Source organism: Centrocercus urophasianus, unplaced genomic scaffold (genome assembly GCF_019232065.1).
Source record: "Centrocercus urophasianus isolate 14NV4802_14NV808 unplaced genomic scaffold, USGS_Curo_1.0 seq_3, whole genome shotgun sequence".
In the NCBI taxonomy this organism is placed as follows: Eukaryota; Metazoa; Chordata; class Aves; order Galliformes; family Phasianidae; genus Centrocercus; species Centrocercus urophasianus.
Genome location: NW_024884866.1, coordinates 2,367,664 through 2,381,818, shown reverse-complemented (window position 1 = coordinate 2,381,818; position 14,155 = coordinate 2,367,664). Strand labels below are relative to the sequence as shown.

Sequence of the window (14,155 nt, the reverse complement as noted above, 5' to 3'; positions counted from 1 at the left end):
TCCCTGCATGACATGAACATCCCTAAATGACAAGGCCCAGTGCTTGTGCTGAGGTTCTGCCGTTCTCCATCCCTCTAGTGCCAGCAAGCAGCATCTTCAGAAGACAGCTTCTCCTCCTCGCTCCAACCGAAAATTGTTCCCATTTTATATGTCATTCAGAAAATTGAAAAACAGCCAAACTTTTTTTTTTTTTTTTAAACTGTTGGTGATAAAAATCTGTTCCAGGTTGGGATTTCATGCGCCAAGTTTCAGCATAGAGTGAGTTTTTATGGTTGAGTTATAAACCCCCTAAAATATGGTTTTATAATGGAAATGCTGACACAACCTTTATACACACCCGGCCATAATTTTAAATGATGTAAAATACCTTAAATAGAAAGCCAAGATAAGTGAATTTTTGCTATAAAGAGCAACTAGGAGATGAAAAGTATACCTTTTAGCTAAGTATTTTCATTCTTTGTTTTAATTTTGACAAGAGAACAAACCATACATCTAGAAAAGTATTTTTTTTTTTTAAGTCATACTTTATGTTTGTAGAAGACTAAATTATGTTTTTAATCTTTCTAGCTACATAAAGTAATTCTTCCAGGAAGTTTGCTATTTCCCAAGGCAAAAGCAGGTTCGTGTCTGTTTCTGATAAATAGGCATTTTCAAAGGAATTTTATTAAAAATCAGGAGGATATCACAGCAGAAGTAACATTTTCCAATACTAGATACAGCGCTCAGAGGAAAGTGTGTTACAAGTAACAGACTGGATATAATTGAAACTGACCTCATAAAATCTACAATGTATTTTTGTGATGCTGCTTTTCCAGGTCACTTCAGGATAAGCAAGTGCCTGGGAAGTAACAATACCCAACACAGATCAACACTGAGATTAACTCAGCCATAGCATCCAAAACTTGGGTTTTTTGCTTAATGGCTATGTGCATTACCAAAGTTCCTTCAGTTGGAAAACCAACCTAGTAAAGAAATAATAAATTAGAAAAAGGATACCCCTGCAATATTCGGTTCTATGTTTTTGAAATCAAATTTTCTCAGTACTGTATTTAAATATTTAGGTCTGCATATTTTTTCTTTAAATTCAGAAGGTAGGAAATGGGTGTTTTCTCAGTTTTCAACAACTTGTGATGCATAGTTTAGAATTTCACATCTTGAGTTCCCTTGTACCGCATGTAACATCTCTGTTTTTCAGCTGTTCGAGTTCATACTGAGAAAATACTTTCACTATAAAATGATGCATTCATACTTATGTAGATACGTTTTAATAGAAAGTCATACATTGATTTAGTTCATCACATTCGGATGTCAGTAACATTTCCAAGGCTTCACATTTTCATCTTTGAGAGAAGACTCAATTGTGAAAAACGGATTATTCTCAGCTTTCTGACATGCAAGTTTCTGCCATCAGCTTGGTGGAATTACATATCCTCTGCACAGCAGACAAAGAGGTTGAGCTGCTGATCAAGCTACCAGTTTTTTGTTTGACAGGAGGTGAGCAGAGCAGTTTACGCTATGACTCCTCACGTGTCTCTGCCAAAATTAAAAGGGCATTTTGAACTCAAAGCAGCTGAACATTTGATTGCTTGGTGCCTCAAGCAGGTTGTCCCCAGCTGTAATGATTTAGACTATTGTACAACCTTTACAGAGGAGGAAACAGGAGATATCATTTGCCTCAGACTGTACAGGAAGTATGCAGTGGGGCCAAGAATAGGTCTGAGGTACTTGAATTCTGCGCCTAGATTTGTGTCTCAACCACAATGCCTGTTTTTATTTCCTCTCAATTAATGCAATGAGCAATGAGAATGCTGCAAGAGCTAACAGAGAAAGTGTTGCACTAATCTAAGCAGTTACTTGATCTCTGGATCTTGCAGTATGTAGATCAAATATCTCTGCACATGTTCACCAAATCTTCATAAAGTGAACTGACAGCTGAAAATGTTGATTACAGCCATGATTTTTTTTTTTAAAGAAGATACCTAGATGAAAATATTTATTCAAATTAAAACAAAATATTTTCTTCTTTACATGAAGTTTCATTTCTTTGTTTTTGAAGAAAACAGATGCTAACATTGAAAGTAGTATCTTTTTTTCCTGGTTTCAGTAAACATTCCTAAATGCTAGTTTATTATCTCTTTGAGTTAGTCATTATTCACAACAAACAAGGGCTCCTATCTAACTGAATGTTACAGGCATAGCAGAGCCATGGATGGAGTTTGGGGATGCAACCGCAATGGGCATCAGTGGAGAAATAACATTGAAGCAGTGCAAGCTGGGGCAAAATCCAAAGGCTGTTGGACCTACTTTTGGACAATTCTACGTGAGACAGGAAAGCCAACTGTAACTTTTTTATTCCACTTAAGAAGAAGAGAGCTGGCAGGTTGCTGCTCATGAAATGCCTAGGTGTGAAGTGAGATTTACTGTCAAAGTGTTTACGAAGCGCCTCAAGATAATGAGCTACTGCGAAGGACAGGAGAAGCTACTTTTTAAACTGCACCCCTTAGAAATAATTCAGGTTCATAAGCAAACCAAAGTGTTTGCTTATACTTTGAGATACTAAAAAGAAATGTGCAGTTGGATGACACTAGGCATGCAGGGAAGTTATATTCAAAAACGTTACAGAAAATGATGAATCTATTAAATGAGAAAAGCTCTGGGCTGTGTGATAACAGTGCAGGTTTTACAGAAGGCAGACTATAGATATTTCTGACAAATCCAGATTATTTTTCTACCGATGAACATGCCTTCATTTGTTGAAGCAGTGGACCAGAGAATTATAGCTACCTGTTAAACAGAGTCCCACGCTTTGCTCTGCTGAGGCTGCGTGCTTCACTGAAGCCAGCAGTGATGAACATGCTGTTGCATTGGCACGATACTGAAACTGCGTAATTCTTTGGTTTACAAGAAAAATTTTTCTTTATCTATCATTCACAGAAGCTAAGGAGAAAGAGCTTAAGTGAAACCATTACCTTCTGTTCTAACTCGTACGCAGTAATTCAGTTTATTCTGGGGTCAGCACAGACCCCTACTCAATGAAATAGCAGAAGTGTATGTCAGAGCGAGCAATGGTGAAAAGAGGAAGAAAAAGTCTTCCTCTTACATTTCTGTATTTCCTCACTTTTCATGGCACAACATGACTCGTACTGCAGGTGACAGAATCAACCTCAGAAGGAGCTGATATTTGTTGCCATCTATCCTGGAAATGAAAGAAGATGCAAGCTCTAAATACAATAATAATGCTTGTTCATTTTAATTATGGTTTGGAGTTTTTTTTGTTTGTTTGTTTGTTTGTTTTTCATGTGAGGCTTTTTCTCAGTCCTGAAGACTTCAATTCTGATCTAAATATGGTGAGAGTAGTCAGGGATGAAAACCTATGGAGTCTCATCTTCTATTGTTTACTCCATTTATCAGTCAGAAGAGAAGCAGATTTAGGGATATTGAAGGTCTACATGCAATGCAATCAAAGTCTTGCCAACAGTATTTCAGCTTCTTGGTGACCAGAAAAATGGCGTATTTTCTTCCTGAGTTATAGAAAACCATAAGGGATTTGTATCTGTTTTCTTCTATCGGCTAACTTACACTTAAAACCAATAAAATTATAAATACATTTTATAGAATAATGAAACAAAAATAAAATAGATGTTTTGCAGTCTTTGGTGCTGTTCAGAAGACAGCTAAGATTCGGGCAGATTCTTGGATGCTGCCGATTTTGTTCCAGGACTGCTAGAAATGAAGAGTGTTCAGCACCTCCTGGGAACAGACTTGATCCTGAAGTCACTATTTATGCAACACTCCTATTCCAATCTGTGGGAGTTTTGCATGAGTTAAGTGTCAGTCACTTTGACATTTAGCCCAGCTGGTAGAATGATATACCATGAGTATCTGGTGCATTTTCATCTGAATTTCCTTTTCCACACAGTACTTTCTCTCCTGCTTTGCTACCCATCCTCTAGCTATTCTGTGAATGCTAAAGGCACCATGTGGATTCTAATGGTACCAAGTAGTGTGTCTGGTTTAGAAAGCAGCCTTACAGGGAGCTTTCCTGCAATAACAGAAAGGTGGGTAATGTCAGGAATGGAGAGGAAATGAGCGCAAAGAAGAGCCAGGAATTTCTGAATGTAACTTTACCACTAAAGCTCACGTGAGTACATCCCAACATGACATGACAAAGGGGCTGGGACAGCAATGTTTACTGTTGCTTCTGACTCAGAGGAGCATACCAGTTCTACTGCAGAACCCATGAGAAACTGTATCAGTAGCAATAGCTATAAGCTGAAGGAAGTCTTTGTTGGTAAATGTTGCTATATACATTTCTATGGTAAAGTGGTTATTTAGCTAGTTCGAAGTATCTTGGGTTTTTTTGGACTCCACAGATCCCATAGTATTGCACCATACTGGTTCAAGTACATACAGCAAGATACCTCAAAGAAAACCTGACAATATTTAAAACAGAATTAGTGTTCAGCAAACGCTGTCTTCAAATTTTCTTAAAACTATCATCACTGGAAAATTCACATAGAACAGTAAACACTGAGAAATAACCAAAGAGACTTTGATTTTTCTTTCCCAGCAAATATTTCCTAGTTCTTTCACTTGCCAGTCTCACTGCCACAGACTGGCCCAATTTCTTTACTTTTACCTTCTGATTTCCCCTCTCAATCTCAATGTTTTTTGTATTTTTGTCTCTGTTCTATATGTATTTTCTTTGGCTTCAGATTAATTTAGCACTCAAGAACGCTTGCCTTGGAATGCATAAGTCCTATTTGTCTATGGTGGGATTGCTTATACACCCAAGTAATTTGTTTAGCCAGATTTTTGCTTCCACAAAACTATTTCACATAATAATTTATCCATGTGAAAAAGTGTGGTAATTTTCACCCAAATTACATCATCATATTTCCTGTATTGAAGAGGGAGAAGCTTACCAGGCATTAAATGTTTTAGTGCCCAAGCCTCACAACTTTTGCTTAGTTCTAGACCATTCATTAGTTCTGCCACATTTGTTACAGGGAAATTCATGTATACGTACTTAAGAAAAAAAAAAGAAAAAGGGGAAATGAGCTTTCAGGTGACCTGGAGAATTGCTCAGGAGCCTAGAAATATCATCTTCCATCATTTTCCACACAGTCTGTGTTTGAAGTATCTATTAAAGCTGGCAGACACCATAAAAGACCCAAGGGTGGCCCATTCCATAAATTACCTTGCTGGACATTTCAAATAGCTCTAAACAGATGTACTTGGGCATTTACATTCCAACCCAGGTCCATGTTTTAGCTCTCTGAGATCAGTTTTTGTAAAAGAGATAATGCTCATTTAGAGCAAATAGTTAGCATCCTTAATCATTAGGATCACAGAATGTTAGCAATCTCTGACAAAAGCATAAAAATGGCCACAAAACTAAAGATACATAAGCATAACAATAATAAGCATCCCTTTGTTGTAGATTTGCCTGAACATTTTTTTGGCACAACTGCAACGCTTCACCCCAAATCACAGAGAGAATACTTTAAATTTCTGAGTCACACCTTGACTACAAGCTTTTATTAAAGGCGCTGAAATGCTTTGTTCAACGGTGTCAAATATGATGATTTAACCCCCTAAAATGTGTTCAACATCTTGTATTTGTGTATGATTTAGTGAAGGCTTTACAATCTTCCTGGTTTGCAGGAGTTTATGAAGGCTACTTTAGAACTCTATATCAATCTATTCATCAGCAGACTCCAGTGCATTTTAATGCTCAAGTTGAATATGTCTCTTGCACAGCAGGGCTATAAGATACATGTCTTTAAACTCTAGGATCAGATGCCGTTGCAAAAATGTTGATGTGAAAACTCTGAAAGTCAGCATGATAAACCCGAAAAAAAAAAAAACCTCCCCTCCCTAAAATTAAAACCACACATTTGATTCAGTTGTGTATAATCAATGAATATTAAGATATTACAATTACAAAATAAACAAAAGAGTCTGGCAAAACAGATTACGACAACAAAAAGAAAATAGATAGAAAGCTTACCTGTATCCTGGGCTCACTTACAAAACTCCAGCAGAGTAGATCTCCAGAAAAGAACCTACCCCAGTCCCAGTCAGCTCTTAAATTGGTCTAGGAGAGGTGCAGCCAGGCTTCACCCCCTTCCGGCAGCCCAGGTGAATTGCCTTCACCTGTGCTCCTCTGGCTAACACATTGCTTGCTTCAGGTGGTCAATCAGAGGTTCAGGCCGTGACCCAGCAGTTCCCATACAAGTTGACTTAACTTTGTTGCCGCGGTAAAATATCCCATGACTAAAAGTAAAAAAGAAATACAGTGTAACCTTCCATCCATTAAGCAATTTATTAGTAAAATTAGATGCTTTAAACAGGCCTATGTTAAAAGATGAATGCTTATTAAATAGAAGGTTATCTGAAGCACTGTACTAGAATTGATAGTTGCATGGAAAAAGGAAAAAAATAATGTATGAGAATTCAGAAGATTAACGAGAAAATGTGCCATTTAAAAACTTTTTCCTTCTCAGGCACTTGCAGGAACACTATCTATTCGTATTCCAGTAGTAAAAAGGACGAAATATAGTAATCAGATTGCAAAATCTTATTGGTTAAGTGAGTCTTCAAACGCTACAAGAAGTGAGAAATACAAGCAACTGCTGCAATATGTCACCTGTATCAAACCTCCTTTTTTCATCTTTCCTTTCTGTGTCGTTTCCCATCAGTCTTATAAAACTGTACAACTGCACCCTTGTGTAAAGCCCACTTTACATATATTGTAGAATCATAGTATTGTTTGAGTTGGGAGGAACCCTTGAAGGCCATCTAGTCCAATTTCCCTGCAATGAACAGGGATGCCTACAGGTAGATCAGGTTGCTCAGAGCCCTGTCCAGGCTGACATTGGATGACTCCAGGGATGAGGTATCCACCACCTCTTGGGGCAACCTGTTCCAGTGCCTCAACGTCCTTACTGTAAAAAACCCCTTCCTTATATCCAATCTAAAGCTTCCTCTTTTAGTTTGAAACCATTTCTCCTTGTCTCATATATCTATGTCACCAAAAAGATAAATCACAAAAGAATTAACACTTGTGTTTTAAAATAACTATATGGCAGAGAACTAAACTGGGTAGCCAATTTCTGCTGTTTCACAAAAATCTCACAGGCTGCCCTGCTCTGTCCTGCTTCATGCACCCAAGCAGGATGATAACCTGCCAGGTGGAAAAGAGAGTGGCATCCAGAATATGTATCTGTACCGTCTGTTCAGGCCTCTTCAGAAGAGAACTCCTGCTGATACACAGCAATTATATTTTAAACAAAGATATTCTGCAGACCACAAATTCCTGTAAATCTCCATTATAATTCACACAAACAAAATAGAGATGGAGGGTTATACAGATGGCTAGGTACTGCAACGACTTTCTTTAGCACATAAACATTCTCATACTGTTTGAGAAGACCAATTAGGAGCTGAAGTCTCATTTTAAGATACAGCTTTTCTCCCCTACCACTTAAACTCTATTAAATATAAATACTTTATTCTCATTAGTGGCTGAACAAAGGCTTTATTTTCCAATAAAACGACCCAGAAGTCATGAAATCTCAAAATTATGTAGTGTTCTTATCTCTAGTAGATATTGCCTTTTATTTTTTTTTTATTTTTTTTTTTTTAACTTTTCCAGAAATCTATCCTTGAAAGAACTCTGAGCCATAAGTGGAGGAATGCGTTTAATACTCTGATAGTCATCACTCACGTAGCTCTCCATTCTTGTTTACAGGATAATAACCAGTGATCCGCCATGCAGCATGGAAGTTCTGCTGTGAGTCAGTTTCCTCAAGTCAAAGCTATTGGATGACTGATGCCCTGACTAATTAAACAACTAGCCAAGGTTTATAATTCTTGGACAAAACCTGTCCCACCCAGAAGGCTACTCTGCCTCACCCACTGTGAGCAAAGTGAGTAGATTGGATCAGCAAAATATGCAGCTCTGAATTATAGGAGTATCTTTGGCTCAAATTGAAACTAATTCAAGAGACCTGCACATCATGGCACCTCATTTGTCCCCCAAAATAGAAGCTAATGTGAAATATGAATTTCAATATACAGACCTATGGAGATCTATGGAAAGCTTCCTCCCCTTCCTTAGATGAGGAATTTAACATACGTACCATGTATGCATTTGTCTTTATTCTTCCTCTTCTCTGCCACATCTTCAGGCACAGCAAACATAAGGTTTACAGCACTGTCTACCTGTCATGTTTATGGGGAGCCACTCAGCTGCAGAAAGAGTCCACAGAAATGAACACTTGACCACAGTAGGTTTAAACAATTCCTACCAAAAAGTGAGCTTCAAACTTAACACAGAAATGTGCCAGAAAGTACAATTTACATCCTGAGGGGAAGAAAGAGTTGAAACAAAACCAATTTAGATTATTTAGGGATTTATTCTGACCTCTATTGACTTAATTTATAAGGTTTCTGCCTTTTTGCTTCCGCAACTACTGCGATGTTCCTGCAAAGTATATTCAAGCTATCCAGAATTCTGTCTTTCACTAAGTATTTACATTCATAATCGACATGATGAAACATAAATTTGTTTAAAGTGCCACCATAACTCAGAGGCACTACAGTTTAAAACATTAAAATACCGCGTTGAAGATTTTTAAGCCTAAATTTGGATTTTAAAAATCTCAGGCTCAGAATTCCCACTTAGACACATCAGGAAAGAGCCCAGTTTTCAGTAATTGGAAATGCTAATTTTTTTGTGAGTTTCAGAAATGGACCACAAAAGATTATTAGCTGGATAAGGAAGCATAGGGAGGACACTGCAGGCATGTCTATTCCAATAAATGAAGAATGGAGGAGAGCTCAACAATTAATGGGTAAAGTGGTCAAAGTACTTTTAGGAAACAAATTTTCCATCACCTGGAACTAGAAGAGGAAACCTGTTCAAAACATGGAACATTATCTCCTAGCTGCATTCAGTTTTAAAATGGATGACCTGGGAATCCATCTGACATGACCCATGCAGGATAAGGAAATATTTTTCTTCTCAAATTTTCTTTCTTGCCAACTGAACAACTGAATGATGCTCCCCTGGAAATCAAACCAAACCAAAAGAAAACAAAAACCTGTGAGCAGTCCTTATGAGCATTTTTCTGTATTTTAAAAACTTTGCAAAAACTTTATCACTGAAATAGTCTGAGAAAATGCGTAAAACACAATAGAAGAAACTGGAGAAAATGCTTTCAGTTTCTCATGATGTAACAGCTTCCTCATGTGCTTGTCATTGCTCCTATTGTCAGCTATGCATGGCCACTCCTCTCTTTCTGTTAGTCATGTATGTGTCAGCTCCAAATGACAGCATTCCAGCCTTAATGGAAAATCATAAATAGGTTTTCATTCTTCATCGCAAAAATGTAATCATTATTAACGACACTGGCATTCATGTGAGTGTAATAAGCATTTTTTTGTAAGAATCTGACGATAATTTTATATTGCATGAATTTCACTTGGTATAGAACTTTGGTGACAGCTTTGAGAGAATAGATGTTAGAGGTTATTTCTATTGTCTTAGATAATGTTCTGAGCCTTAAATGAAAATTGAGGACTTAATCCTACAGAAGCAGAATTTGTGTCAAAATAACTGGATCTCCCTTCAGTTCTAAGTGGAATCAAGTTCTTTGCTATAATTAATCAAAAAGTTTTCTTAGTGAAAGTTAAGTTTGCTTCAAGAAATCCTAGACAGGATGTTAGAATAATCAAAAGTTCATTGACTACCTCAGAAGAGTGCACAACTAATTACATAATGAGAGCTCACCTCATTTTACCATGCCTAATACTGTAGTGAGGACCATTCATTTTCATGAGATTAAAGTCATGAACAGCTCTGGAAAGAATGAGAAGTGGCTTTGTTGCTACCACCTCTAAAATGGGGGGTCCTGGGTAATCTTTGTTATATATGTAAGTGAAATTATGTCCACATTCACTTCCTTTTTTTCTTTCTTTTAAGAAAACTCCTTGATGTGAGGAAATGGAGAGAATGAAACAGCATTTGCTTGAAAAAGTGAAGGCAAAAAGCAACGTCAGGATGATGCCTATCCGCTTTGACTCTTCTGAAGGGTAGAGTAGCCCTTACAAAGGCACGCATCTGACATTCCAGGGCTACTGAAGGGTTATTCAACAGACTCTAACAAGAATACAAGTGTCAGTGCCAGTAACAGTAACGATCTGGTGGAGACTTCACCAGGAGCTATGCTTTACCCAGTCTTGAGATAATAGACATGCCACCTGCATGTACTACTTCCTTGCATTCTGCCACCATGTCACCAATCTGTGACAACATCATTAGCTCTCTCATTAGCTGACTTCAGATTTATTTCTTTGTGATATCAAAATCCAAATTGCTTGAGAAATACCTGAGTATATACTGTTTAACATAGTATCAAGATTTGTTTAAGTGCTAATAAACATGGATGTAAACACATCATAAGAGTCTCTTTCAGCACACTTTCTGTGCTCTGGTGAAACTTCCCACCATCTGCTGGAAGCTTGCCTATCTCTTAGAGATAACTGTGAGCAGGGGGATGGTGCCATACTGAGGGTGTACAGGGCGGTGAACTGATGGAAGCCCACAGCCAGTATTGGGTTGCCTGCCATCAGCCACCAGAGGTGACATTTACTCTACAAGAAAAAATTATGAATGCTGATTAACACCATCCTGACCTTTCTTCAGGATCTCACGGACAGAAATTTAGAGGTTTATTTCAAACATTCAGCTTAAGTAATTGCATATCTTATTTTTTAATTCCAGAGGTCTTGGGAGCAGTGCCAGAGCTGAGCTAGAGGGGATATCATTCATTATCAGTAGTCTAATCTGTGCTGAGAGACAGAGAGTCCTCTAGCACCAGCGTGTCCAAGTTTCAGAGGATGGTATGGCACTTTCAGCTCCTCCATAACTCAAGCAGTATGAGTTTCTTTCATGAAAAAATAAAGCACAATCTGTGGTGTTATATGAACAAAAACTTTAAATTGTGGTGCTTTTGCCGTCCATGTTTGACTGTTGAGTTGCTGTCAGATGGTGCTTCTGCCAGCCATCAATACAAAGAAATCACCAGTTTATCATTAATTTTTATGCTGTATTTTATGATGTCATTGCTGTCATTACCTAGATCTGTGATGTATCCAAATCTCTTTTGAAAAAAAAGAAGAAGAAGAAGAAGAAGAAGCAGCCAGTAATTCTATCTTAGGCATTCCATTACTTTGTTCTTTAAGGATATATATGTAGTCAGTGAATAGATCCAACTACCATGAGCAAAGAGCAGATGCATGCCCTGCCCTGGCCCATTACCCTCTTATTCGTTTCAATACACTGCTTGATTTGTAACTATTACTCCTTGCTCAGCTATTTATTTTATGGTAGCTCATTGCAATTCCTGTCATTGCTTCCTCCTTTTTTATTTATTTTTTTTTTTTTTTCCATTTTACCTGATGCAGCTTGGCATGTTTGATAAGCGTAAGTGGGCCCAACTCAGTCTAGGCATCTGCAAGCACAATGCAACTGACATCAGTCAGAGACACTAATAACAGGATGGACTTGGCACCACGGATGCATTGCAGGTATCAGTGCAAACCGATGACTTCATTACTGCCTTTATCAGTTTCACCCACCATCACGGTCTCAAAATCTAAAATGTAAAATTCTTAGTTTCAAGAAACATGAGAATTTCCTTCAGTGTTTTCTACCAGGCTCCACTGCCACTCTAGCTAAAGATTTCCATTTCTCTTTGTGTTTTCTGCTGTCATCATGGGACCATATTTGTTCCCATCATCTATGGTCTCAGCACCAGGACTCGAAAAGATGAGGCAGTTTGAGCTGTGCTGTATTATTTATCTCACCTACTTTCCCTTCAGAAAGAAATGACTCTGAACTCTTCCTCCTTCCACTCTCCCCCAAATTTCTTCTCTCCTCTGCTAGATATTAAGAGTCAGCAGAAATAGAAATTCTAGGTATTCGAGTGGTGGCAGAGATATTTTTTTATTGTTGTTTTAATTTTGCATTACATATGTACGTCTATCTCTGGTAAAAGTAAGTTGTTTTTCTAACTGAAAATATGCCCAATATGCTTATCTGTTAATTTTGTATTCGCAAGAAGAATGAAACAAAATGCTACAACTGTTGCCATCTAGAAGGAATAAAATTTCAGACTCTGGTCTCAACTTTATGTATTTGAAATGTAGATTTGAGTATTTCAGTGCTAGCTGGTTTATAGGAAACTCATAGGTAATGCTTCTTGAAAGTGGTGAGGTACATCTATTTGCTTAGTCTCAGAAGAGAGGAAAAATAATTGTAACGCTTACATTTTCAGAGTAGTGGACATACCTTGCTTTTTTTTTTTAAGAATCTTTAAATATTGGATTAATCAGAGTCATCACATAAGAAGTACGAGATTGCCAGGTGTGGCTTCCTCTCTTCTCGACAACCTACTCTGCAGCATCCAGAAGAATAAGCTATGTGAAATAACTAAATTGCAGCAATAAATGTTAGGCATCTAACATTGCTTTGTGAAATTAAAATATAAAAGCAGGCATAGGAAATGTAGAAAATGGAGAAAAATCTGCAGATTTTACAGGAGGTGTGGACAGAGAAGGGAGAACAAGGAAATTGTACAGACTTTTAACATAACTACTTACGACTTTTTCTGGGGGTTGTATTTCTTTGTAGTCTTCCTCTACCCTTCTTGACTCTCCCTATAAAGTATTTTATGAGACATGTTAAGTATTTTATGTAAAAAATAAGTTGTATCACATTGCACTGTAGGTCAAGGCAGGAAGGACACATTGCCTGAATAGCCAGTTAATCTCTTTCATCTTTCTCATGCTGTCATTAATGCTTATCTGTTCCCATAGCTATTGCAAAGTCATCTGTTTTCTCCAGTGGCATAGTGCAATAATAAAATCTTTTGATTTGACATACTAGTTGTTTGTAATGCTAGTTTTATTCATGTTCATTTTGAGATCAGATTTGTGCTTTCTTGGTTTTATCATGTTCTCTTGATTCTACTGTCTGGGAATTCAGGAGCTTAACCTCACTTTTCTGTTATCTTGTGTGAGAGTGGTTTGATGTTGATGCATATATCGTTAAGGGGACTTGTTTTTGATGTTACTGATAAGGATCCTATGAATTAGTTGGTGTTTCTCTGTGGGGCTTTTTACCCCAGTGATTATCTAATAGTCTGTCTTTTGCGTGTAAAATCTGTTTAGGGTTTCCCTGCTTGTTTTATGTTGAAAGGGGGATACATCATGAGCTTCCATGTCCTGGTCTGATGGCAGAAGAGACCTTACCTAATTCAGAGTCTTTGACCAGCTCTGTCAGCTTTCTGAACCTGTGCAGGGAATGTATTTCGTCTGTGATGGTAAAAGGTTCATCCAAACATGATTTAAGGCAAACAAAATGGCTAAGGTTATTAGCAGCCACTCTGTTTACACAACTCTCAAATCTCTCTCATTTCAGGATGTCTAAAATTCCTGTCTCACAAAAAAACCATGCATTTTATTGCTTTTGAAAAATGTTTCTAATATTGTTTATTATGTATAAATGAGAAGCAGAACGTATATAAGTGAATTACCCTAAAAGAAACAATACTGCAGCTCTCTATATATCCTTGGGACTTTTTTCATTTCTTCTGAGCCCTTGTGAGATGTTACATTTTTTTGGGGGCATCAACGAATTGAGAAACACGACCTGCACCTCATCTATTACTGCTCACTTATTTCTCAGCAGTTATTCCTCAAACGTTCAGGACTTTGTGTGGCACATGTGTATATTTATCAATTCACATGCAACTGGAGAAATGCAAAAGAACTGGAGGGTGGGGAGATAAATGCTGACCACACCTCTGCTGAAGGACCTGGAAATGGCCAACTGACAGGAAACACTAAAAACTCTTCTTCAAATGTCTGTCATTGCCAAGGAGTCCAAAGAGAAAAATATCCTCTTTAGTGTATGAATTAAAAAAATTTACACAGAAATAATCCGTTTCCTATTCAAAGTCTTGGAGAGGTCCAGCCGCCAGCAAGGTTATATGAACTGTGCTACAGAGAAATAACATCTGTTTACAGAGAATACATACGGTTTGCCGCTTCAGGAGTTAGAGACATTGCTACAAGGAGCAGC

General features: G+C 37.6%; 1 long non-coding RNA gene across 1 annotated transcript in view; it reads left to right on the top strand.

Annotated features, from left to right (window-relative positions):
- LOC122165476 overlaps window positions 1–10,465 on the top strand; it is a 41,117-nt gene extending 30,652 nt beyond the window's left edge. The window contains exons 3-4 of the long non-coding RNA XR_006170494.1: window positions 7,757–7,934; window positions 9,992–10,465. This is a non-coding gene — a long non-coding RNA (uncharacterized LOC122165476). The remainder of the gene's footprint in view (window positions 1–7,756; window positions 7,935–9,991) is intronic.
- The last annotated feature ends 3,690 nt before the right edge of the window (window positions 10,466–14,155 follow it).